Raw genomic sequence first — 11,833 nt, 5'->3', positions numbered from 1 at the left:
ATGTTGTACGGGCATAAGTGTAGAACACCACTTCATTGGGATGAGGTGGGTGAAAGGCAATTGTTGGGTCCAGACGTAGTGAGAGAGGCGACAGAAGTGGTAGAAAAGATAAGACAGAGAATGGTCACAACTCAGAGTCGTCAGAAGAGCTATGCAGACTCTAAGAGGCGAGACATAAAGTTTGCAGTAGGTGACCATGTTTTTTTGAAAGTATTGCCAATGAAGGGGATTATGCGTTTCAGTAAGAAAGGAAAACTAAGCCCAAGATTTATAGGTCCTTCCGAAATATTGAACGAAATTGGGCAAGTAGCATATCGCTTGGCATTGCTGCCATTGCTAGGAGAAACGTATAATGTGTTCCACATCTCAATGCTAAGGAAATATGTGTCTGATCAGTCCCATGTGTTGAATCACGATGCTCTGGAGCTGAAGCAGGACTTGAGTTATGTAGAACGACTAGTATGCGTTCTAGGAAAGGGAACTAAGGAGTTAAGGTCCAAAAGTATCCCTATAGTAAAAGTTTTGTGGAGCAATAGTAGTGAGCAAGAAGCAACCTAGGAGCTGGAAGAAGATATGAGGGAGCAGTACCCTGAGATTTTTGGTAAGTCAAATTTTGAAGACGAAATTTCTTTAAGGATGGGAGAATTGTAGTAACCAGGTTACTTTTCTCTTAGACCTCTTTATTTATGTGACTATAGGTTGTTTTTATTTATTTTATAGTATAGTTTTCAACTTGAGTTGTGGTGATAGAATAAGGTTTAATATGAAAATTATTTATTGGTTACGATTATTATAGTATAGTATGGTTTCTATGGTATAGTTAGAATAAAGCTAATAGATTTATAATATACTTTTGTGGATAGTTAATTTATAATTTTTGAGAGAATAAAATATTATTTTTATTATGTGGCTGAAATGTATAGATTAATTAGGGTTATTTTATTTAATTAAGTAAGAAAAATAAGACAAGAATCCTAAACTACTAGGCCAATTTTTGTAGAGTATTTTAGCAACTAAGTAGCTAAGTGTATTTTTTTTATTATCTGTTATTATTTTAGAGTGGCCGAAATATGTATAAGATATTTAGGGATTTGAATTTTAAATTTGTTTTATAGTTAGAGTGAATTTAGGAGAGAATCAAGGGAATTCTAGTGCAGTTAGGAATTCCAAGAGCCTTGTTATCCCTCAAAATTCAAGAGATGACGTGGCGAATGAGAAAGTGGCACGTGACATCAAAAGTCACAGAAAAACGACAAAGAATTGAAAAAGACCGATGAACGAAAATGGATAGGTCCAGGTGCTATAAGGAAGTCGACCAGTCCTAAACCTCCTAGGGGTGGTCGGCTTGGCCCTAGCCCCTAGGGGTGGTCGGCCTGGCATGCTCAAGGACTGCATGAGGTGGTTGGCCTACCCTATTTTTCATAGGGTGGTCGGCCTAAACTCCCAAATACACTTTGCTGGATAAAGTTCACGCTCGTTCAAGCTTAAATGTTGCCTAGTTTTATTTTTATTCTATTGTAAAGACTATTATTTATTTTTCATAAACCCGAGTTATTTTTATTTTAAGTTATCAATAAAGAAGGAAACACTTTTATGATTTATTAAGTTTATTTTCAACGTTTTTATTTTCTAAAATCATAGTTAGAATTTAAGGGTGTTGCAAAATATTACACAGAAATATGACATTACCTTTTAAAATAGTAAATCTCATCTTAAATAAATATAGTTAGTTAAAAATATTTTTTCTTCAACAAATGTGATTAGTTTAAAAAAGTAAAAATGACACACATACTTTTTTTGCCACTTAACTTTAATTTTTTTAATGAGAATTTGCATTTGTTATTGTTTTTATGACTTTTTTTTTTTTTTTTCAATTTTATGAATTCTTATATATGGTTTTATGAGAAAATTTGAAATTTAATGGATAAAAAAGTATGACTTTTTAAAATTAAGTTTAGAACAATTAAGAATACTGTTAAGCAATATCTTTACATATTAACCATTAAAAATCCATATTTTAAAAAAAAATACCCTTTAAGAAACTATCATGCCACTATATGTATTATTTTGATTTATATTTTGTGTACACATTATTATTTGTACTTGTAACTAATATCAATTGTTTAATTTATATAGAACTTTCTCATTTTAAATTGTATGTATTCATATGTATATTTTGTATGTGAATTGAATTTGTCCATCTTACACTACTACAAAAAAAGTCTTTCTCTGTGGTTTTTTTACTTAATACACTGCGGTTTTTTAGAGTATTGAAAAGCGCAGTGAATTCGACCGCAGAAAAAAGTGGTATGAAAATTGTGGAGAAAAGCCACATCTTTCTTTGCGGTTGTGTTGAAAAAACAGCTGAGAAATGTACCATTTTCTTTACGGTTTTGTTAATACAACCGCAGAGAAAGAGTTTCTTTCTCCGCGATTTTGTTAATACAACCGTAGAGAAAGCCATTTTAATAAAAAAAAATATTTTTCAATTTCGATTATATATAATTATTTTCAATTCTGATTATATATATATTTTTTCAATATTATTACCTAATTTGATAACTAATTTTCAATATTATATATATATACATTTCATAACTAATACAAAATAATATATATATATATATCAATTCAAATTTCATTACTAATTAAAATATAACATTTTACATAAGTATTATTTAACACCTAAGTCAAGTTAGCAAGTTACACATATAAAAAATTAAACTTCATAAATAAATGGCATTAATCTAGCTAACCAATTGCTTTATGTCTCTTTAGTTCTTCAATCTCAGCTTTTAGGCAAGCAATCTTTTGCTTCGCTGTCATTTTCTTTGGTTTTTTTCCAAACACTTTGGACATGTTCATGGTAAACCTACAAAATAATCAATTAAATCAATCAACAAATTAAGTTAAATCATTCTTAAAAGAAAACAACTATTATAAAGTATCATACCCACCAGTTCTAACACAACCTGGGTGTTCCGGTGTCCCTAATGCTTGAGTCAAGATATCATCTTGACTCTGACCTGTAATTTCACCCCGACTTAATTTTTCTTTGAGCTCCTCCTATTCAAGATATTGCTACTACAAATTACTTTATATAAATAAAACCAATATGTTAATTATAATAACGTAAAATACTTACTATTTTATTAGCAATTGTTCGGTTCAGCTTTGTCACGAGAACTTTATTATTTTCACGCAATCTAAGTCAAACTTCATACCACTTTGGTTTTTGAATACCTCGTTTTTTTTCTACAATGTACAAGATAATTAAAGTTATATATAGCGATAATATCAACAATCATTTAAACTTTAATATTAATTATACTTACCAAATCTTCTCTTATATTAGTCATTCCTCTACGAGATATTCGACGCCATGAATTCATTTGTAATGCACGTGCTTTTTGTTCTTGATGCATTTTTGTTCTTGAAATAAAATGGATAGAATTTCAAAATTTAATCTTAAAATAAATTTGGCAGAGTTTCCCCTGTTTCTATAGCATATCTCTAGTTACTACAACCTATTAATTCAAATCAAACAAAACATACAACAAACAACATGCATGTTCTCAACCATAAGTCACTGCAACACATAGAATTTCGCAGAACCTACTTCACTAAGAAACACATGTTCTCAATCTTCCGTTATCTTCACAGCACACAATTTTATCTCAGAACCTACTTCATTACGGATGAATATCTAATATATTCAAGCTCTTCTACCAATAGTTTGTAGATATAAAGAAGAAAAAGAAAATATTAAGTAGTAATTATTACTCACCTTCAAAATTAATCTTAAACAATATCAACACAACTCAAAGTCAAACAAATATTTCCTATAATAAAAATTTTAAAAAATATTAGTTAATATGGTACTGCAAAAAAAAAAAAAATAGTAAATATGATGATTGAATTAAACCTAAATTAATATAATTAAAAAAATGAACTCTTTTCAAAAATTTAATTATGTAAATAATAAAAAAAAGGTAAAAATTAATATTAAAATATAAAAAATTATGTCAAATACAATACATTTTAAGGAGTAAACATAATTACTATTAACATTATCAAAATACACATAAACTAGATAAATAATATAAAAATAACAAAAAACTGAAATAATTAAAAAAACAAAAAAAGTCAAGTTTTAGTGATCAATACCTTATTTGAACAATAAAAATGTCTTTTAATCCTTCACAAACATTCAAAAACGTTGGAAAAAAGCTTGAAAAGCACCCTATAAACATACATTCAAAACACATTATACTAAATCTATATATCTTCATTTTTTCCCTAAAACTTCAAAACAAATCAATATATATGTATATTTACATGAGTTGTAGCCTAAATATGGAAGAAAATGCAAAAAAAAAAAAAAAAAAAAGCAAAAAAGGTGAAAAGAGCACTAACTGTGGCTGGGGAAGAAGGGTTGCGCCGTTCCTCTCGGGTCTTCCAAAGTGGAAGAAATTAGAAGAATGAGTAATGTAACGACCCAAAATTACTAATAAGGCTTAAGGGCATTGATTAGTGTGTCGGAATGGCATAATTGGAGGTTAAGAGAATTAATTGTAAGAAAGCATGAATATGGTTATTGGATAAGCAGGCGGGCCCTACTTGGCTGGTAAGTGCTTAATCGTAATTTTGGCCCGTTAGGGCATAAACGTGATTGTGTGTGATAAATTGTTGAGACCACATTATTATGTAGATAGGTAGATATATATATGTATATATGTGTGTGTTTGTAGCTTTCGGCACGAGGTGATCCTAGGGAGCAAGTAGCGGGAAAGTCACAACGGGGCTTAATAGTTGACTTTGGACAAGTCAAGGGTATTTTAGGTATCGGATGGTAATTTAGACTACCGGGTTATGGAAATAAATATATGGAGATATATTTGAGGTTAGGAAGTCTAGGCAGGAATATTGAGGAATTTTACCATTTTTCCCTCGGGGACGTTTCTAGCACCCCGAGCCTCGGGATTGACCTAAGTAACTAAGGATAGACTTAGCCAAAAATAGAAACTGGTAGAACGAAAAGATAGACCGACTCTTTCTTTCTCAGCCCTTCTCTCTCAAGGAAAATTAGGGTAAAATCAAGGTGAATTCAGCTGGGAATTCAGTGAATTGAGGATGGAGCTTTGAGGAAATAGCTCAGTTTCAGCCAGGGAATTCAACCATAAACCAAGGTGAGAATTGAATTGTGTTTTGAGGTTAGAAATTTTGGGATTTTCTCTGAGTATTGAGGTAATTGTAATTTTGATGTTTAAGGTTGAATTTAAGCTGAAAGCTTGGGAATTAACTTGGATTTCGCTTAGAGAGGTGGTTCAGCAGAAGAGGTAAGCTCCAATTTGTGATTTAGAAGCTTAAATTTGAGTTTTGTATGGCTGGTTTTGGTGTTTGAAGTTCTTGAGTTTTAGAAATTGAAAGTGGGATTTTAATGAGTTTTAAGCTAGGTTTTCTGTTGAATTATGTTGTTAGAATCATTCTAAAAGTGTTGGAATTAATTGTGTTTGAATTAGGGAGCTTTGGGATGATTTTGGGTAAGGTTTAGATGTTGAAAATGGTGGGATTTATGGGCACGAAGGGAAGGGCCGCGACTCTGTTCTAGAGCGCTGCAGCCCTAGGATGCAAAGGAGCCAGGGAGGCTCGGCCAGGGGTAAGCACCGCGGCGCCCAAAGGAAGGGCCGCGGCGCATGTCTTCTTCCAGGGGTGGCCTTGGTTCTGTTTTACGGCAGGGCCGCGGCTAGGCTTCAAGGGCCGCATCCCTTAGGTGCGTACTTGAACATTTGGGGTTTTACAGCTCGGGAATCTAGCCTAGAGTGCTCAGGATAGAATTCCCCACCGTGCTTGGTGGAATTTGATGTCCCAAAAGTTAGAATTATACCCAGCGATCTTTATTTGAATATTGATGGAATCCTTTACCATGGTTGTGACTAAGTATATGCTCGGGCTCTGGACAAGATCGTGCTCGAGGGTCATCCTTCTTAATTAAAGCACTTGGTATTAAGGTAAGAAAATTTCACCCGTTTAGGTGGATAGGATGGGAGTAAGTGTTCCCTATATTTATTTGCATTACTATGTGATTTTGATGGGACTAAGAGCTCCCTACATCTGTATGATGTCATAGATGGTATTATGCCATGGGACATAAGATAAACGGCCTAAGGGTGCCGTAAATTATATTTGCGCACATGGCGCGGCTCGGTCACTGGTATCCGAGGACAGCTTATTAATCACTGAGCTCGGTTAAGCTGGTCGGAGTCAGTGGGTATACCATTGGGCTTAGCCTAAGTGAGCCAAAGGCGGTGGGTTAGATAGAGGGTGCGGCCTACGAGCATTTAACCCTAGTTGTTGCTTGACTTGTATACCATTGTTAATGTGATGTATATGATATGCTGAATATCTGAAATTAGGTCATTGATTATTAACTGATGTCTTGGATTGAATTAATGCTATGGCATGCTGGGTAATCGATTAATGTCTTGCAAATCATTTGTTTATGCTCTGTGAATTACTGGGTTATTGATATGGATTATGATATGATAGTATATTTTCTTGCTGGGCCTCGGCTCACGGGTGCTACGTGGTGTAGGTAAAGGCAAGGATAAGATGGTTCGACCATGGGTTGGAGAGCTCTGGGGGAAAGTGTACATTGTCAGCTGCTCGGCCACTAGGGTCGAGGGTTTGTACAGGGACAGAGACCTAATGTAGCACTCACATTATTTTGATATAATATAGCCAATAATCACATGATTGCATTGCATTACATATCATACAATATGTATAATTTGAGCATATGCATATTCTTATAAGTGTTTTCATGTATAAGTATAAAAGTTGTGTGTGTGATGTCTATATGTATGCTCAATATTATTAACCTTGTGGCATTTGAGTTGTCTTTTATGGGTGTTTGATGTGCTCAAGATATAAGAAAGTATTAAAAATATGGACAAGGCATGGAATTAAGTGATGAAAGTGAGATATAGAAGGCAAAATAGGTTAAGTAGTGAAAAATAGTACAATGTCGATTACTAGTATTTCGGTGTAAAATTGAGTATTTATGGATTTACCAAATGTAATCGAGGTATGATTAAGGTCTCATTGATGATGTAAAAATGGTTTTAGAACCATTAGATTAATTCTTGATGGGAGGTATACATAATCAGTGGTATTGATGCAAAGTCAAAACGAGCTTAGCATAAGTGCGCTACGCTCGATCGGGTAAGCATAACTATTGGGTATGAAGTCATATGGACCTAAGGTTTGGTGTGAGTGTTTTACACATAAGGATAATAGGCCTAGTAGATGATTAAGTCGAAATTATTGAAGTGATAAGGTTTTCATAAGTCAAAAGGTGAAATGATGAGATGAAAGGTGTCAAATTTTGATACAATAAGGCTAAATCATTGAAAATAAGGAATTTTCATCAACCTTATCACTTTGCACGACCATTATTCTGAAAAACAGAGAGAAAAGAAAACCAAAAACCATTTCTTGGCTGGTTTGAAGAAATTCTAAGGAGATCCAAGTGAAAGCAAAGCCAAAGAAGTAGATTAAGCTTAGTTCTAGCCTTTTTATGGTAAGTTCTTGTACTTGGAAGTTAAACCATGTTTTTGAATTTTTCTGAAAGCTTATATATGGTGTTTTATCCTTTTTAAGATATTTCTTGGGGTTTCCAAGTGGTTTGAGGTTTAGAAAAGCTTGAAGAGATTGTTCTCGCCGAAAAGTTGCTCGGTAAGTGAAATTTTGTGTTTTATGAGGTTTTTGGGGTTCTTGGAGTACAAGCTGATTTTTGGTTATTTTATTGAGTTTATAAGAGGGTATATATGTTTATAAATGGTTGAATAGACGTGGAGACTCATTTAATTTAGGTGATGATCTAGGAAATTAGAATTTTATCAAAATCAGTATATGATAACTTTATGATGAATTATGTTGGTATTTGGGATATATGGTTATGGAAGGTTATTTGATGTTGATTATTGGATGATTTTGATATTTGAGGATAGCTAATATTAAGGGGAAAATCTGTCAAAATTTCTCTAAGTGTTTAAGATAAATCTAACGCTCGATCTAGGTGGTTTAAGGCATTTTAGGCATGATTAGGATATGAAAGTTGATATGATGTTTTATGGGTATTTTTAAATGATAGTTCAATGTCTTACTGCCTTCATTGTGATGAGAAATCCATGCCATTGCCAGGATAAGCATATCAACACCTAAGACATCACTTGTTACACGATGAAATATATTTTGGACAAAAGGTAAGTAAAGTACTCAACTGCAACACAAGAATTACATGTTATGTGAAAGTATGCATTATATGAATAATTTATGAGTAAGTGGTATTAACATACATTGACACTTCATCATAAATTTGTATGCATGGCATAATAGTGATATGGTAAATTATTATATGAAATAAGACCATGCATGATATTATGATGATTAATTATATGATGCCTTTGCAAGTTTTGTGCAACATAAAAGAAAGTTGTAATAAGAAGTTTAAGTTCAGTGCCACTGTTTTGAAAAGGCAAATGAAAGTGTTAATAAGTGTAAACGGAGGCCTATAGTAGGCTTATAGTGGCTGCCCAATAATTTGGGCTAGGTTTTAGTGAACCAATTATATTGTTTGCCATGTTTCCGTTTTTATTTCTCCTCCATATGAGTTATTGTTATATGTATTGACACCACAGTGTGTGGCCGCCTTAACTCTTGAGCCCGACGGGGCAACGATGGAATAAGGTTTTTAATGTGCCCTACTGTGGTGATGGCTAGCCGGAGGAGAACCCATGGGATTTTATATTGTATGTGTAACAAGCCCTGCAGGCATTGACCAATTCAAACAGTATGCACAATATTAAGGGGCCCAAAATGTAAAAAGAAGTTGTGTATGTCCATTGATATTGGGTAATCATTAGCATTGCATGCATTACTTTGCTTACTGAGCTTTAGGCTCACAGTTGTCTTGTGTTGCAGGTAGAGAAAGAAATGTGTGAATGACATGAGGAGAACTGAAGCATGGTCCTGACCCTGATTTGTACATATGAACATATCGACCTTTTGTGGGTTATTTCAGTTATCAGTGAGATGTTTGTAATAAAGTGTGAAGTTATGTTTTGAAAATAAATTGGGTTATTTAATACTTATGTATAATATGTTTGAGACACACTTTATGTTTAATGTAAATAATGTGAAATAAGTTTTCAAGTTAAAAAAAAAAAAAAAAGTCCAGATATCCGCAGTAATAAATTATGATATAGTTTTAAAACGTAACACCTCAAATGTGGTTTTAACTATAATAAGTGAGGGTGTTACACCTAAACTATGTATTTTGCCATTAGAGTGGCTTTGATTGTTTATAACATTTCGAAAACCTGTAAATATGTCATTTAAACCCTGGTTTGGGATCCCATGTATCAAACTTTTATTTTAATGAAATTTGTTCGTTTATAACCAGAATCTTTAAAACCTAACCTGTTTATGTTTTTTAGATTCACGTTTTATTTAATTGACTTGATTAGCAAGTCTTGCACTATTTCAAATACATAGTGTAACAGTCTTTGCTATCCAGGGCGTTACAAGTAAGGATGTGAGTCGAGGGTTTTATGTAGGGTAAGGGCTTTCTCCACGGTTCCATAAAGAAAACTCTTTTCTCTGCAGTTTTCTTTATAGAACCACGGAGAAAAGTCTATTTTTTTTCCCACTTCGTGTTTGAGACTCATTTGAACCTTTTATTTGCGTTTTTTATTTAATGCTAGAAAAAAAAAGAGCAGAAAAAACCTATATTTGTAGTAGTGTTACCACTACTCTCTTGAAGTCTCTTCTCGAAAATTAATTTCACTTTGACCTATATTTGTAGCACTAATTTATTCTTCTTTAGTTTATTATAAAATGTTGATACTATGATAATATTATAACTATTTTTGCCTTTAATTTTAGAATTTTTTAAAAAAAAATTGATTGAGTTAGTGGCTTATCGCCTTATCCTAACAGGCTGTCGCTTTAATTGTCTCTTTTGGTAATAATAGAATGGGACGTACAAATAGTTTGTTGGAATTCAAGAGGTTCTAGTTACGTGTAAAAAAAATTATAATGCAGATGAGCAGCGCACCAATCGGTTGATTTTGCTAATATCTTTTTTATTAGGGAGTGATTGGAAAGAGAAAATGGAAAATTAGCAAAATCATAATGTGGAATTTATTTTTGTTACGCAATCTTTCCACACCCCATTATTTTTCATTCTTATAATGCATTTCATTTTGTCTTTAATCATTAAAATACTTTATTGAGTAATTATTCAATTATAAATTAATTTTTGAGTGATGATAAGGACATATAAATTACGTGTTAAAATTTTAAACACAATCTCGTGACACAGATTTTTTATATAATAAGTTAACCTTAAATAAATATAATTGGTTAAAAAAATTTATCATTACTCTTACTTTTAGATACTAATAATGATTTTAATTATTTTAAGAGATTTAATTATTTTTCTTCTGCATTTTTTTTCTCCATAATAAAAATAGTATAGTGATAATTTTTTTCAATTATTATTACAACTATCATTTTTACTTATTGTCACTTTTAATTTGTGTAACTACTTTTGTTAATTAAATATTTTTGTTACACAAAAATTTTTAGAATAAATAAACAACCTCAAAATATAGGTTCGTAAAATGTAAGCTCGGGATTAACAAGTGTTAGCATTATACTTGTAACAAGTTCCATAGCTACGTCATCAGCGCTCGAGCATGAGTTGCAGGCTCGAAAGCATCAGTCTCCTTCAAGAGATGAGTTCGACAGACTGATTAAGCAAGGAGGTGGCAACAACTGGAATAGTGAGCTCAATGCTAAGAGTGATCTCAAAAATGCGTTGAAGAAGTGTTCAAGCTCGAAGGCGTGTTAAAATATACACGAAGGAGCTGCTAGGTGTTGGGAATAATGCCCTAAAAGCAATTGTAGTAGAATTTTTTTTAAATGAAATAAATAATTGAATTGAATTATTATATAGAGACTATGTTTGATATTATATTGATAATATCAGAAAATTCCAAAGCTTATCTGTGTAGTCTTAATCTCATATTTGTATCATGAGAGGATCGAGAATAAGATAATAAACTTAAAACAGTTCGTAGCATAATAAAGTTATGGAATCTTTAGATTAATTACTGCTAGTACGGTCCACTAGTATTATGAATACATGTGACCTAGATCCTGGTTACTAGTGTAGTAGGACACTTTAGTGGATGTACTTTGCATGTTGAGAGTGTGTAGATTTGGACCAGAAGTGATTTGTTAGTACTTGTTTAAACACCGTTTCATAGTATTAATCGAACACATCAAACGATGATCTTAATCACGAGGTTGATATGAACTCTTATATATGTCATTTGATTCATGCGTTAAGGTTTGTCAGAATGATCAGGCTAAGAATAATTGTTTTGGGGACTCAATGATATATATGACTAGAGACGTAATTTAACGAATATGGAATCTATACCTTCTTTTAGATTGAATAATGATTCCTTATTGGGTTGAATTTTGGAACTGAAAATGTTATGAGCGCTCACGTCACAAATTTGTTGTGACACAATCTTCTCTCGTAAAGTCAATGGTACTCTAGGAACAAGATATAGCTAAAAGGGTAAAAATATAATTTTATACCCTTTTAATTATGAACCATAAATAGAGGATTAACGTTGTATGTAATGATTATATCAATTGGCACTTTATTCTTAAATAAAGTACTCAGTAAATATGTTTATAATTATCAAGAGTTCAATCTCATATTTATAGTGGAGTAATCATGAGATTAATAAAT

The 11,833-nt window shown here is 32.4% G+C and overlaps 1 long non-coding RNA gene across 1 annotated transcript; it reads left to right on the top strand.

The window, feature by feature from the left end:
- The first annotated feature begins 7,313 nt into the window (after positions 1 to 7,313).
- Positions 7,314 to 9,155, top strand: LOC133821167 (uncharacterized). Its single transcript, XR_009887351.1, has 4 exons — positions 7,314 to 7,582; positions 7,663 to 7,737; positions 8,206 to 8,267; positions 8,986 to 9,155. It is a non-coding gene; the product is annotated as an uncharacterized LOC133821167 (long non-coding RNA).
- The last annotated feature ends 2,678 nt before the right edge of the window (positions 9,156 to 11,833 follow it).

Source organism: Humulus lupulus, chromosome 3 (genome assembly GCF_963169125.1).
Source record: "Humulus lupulus chromosome 3, drHumLupu1.1, whole genome shotgun sequence".
NCBI lineage: Eukaryota > Viridiplantae > Streptophyta > Magnoliopsida > Rosales > Cannabaceae > Humulus > Humulus lupulus.
Note: the sequence above shows the minus strand (reverse complement) of the source record. Positions and strands in the feature narration are given on the sequence as shown.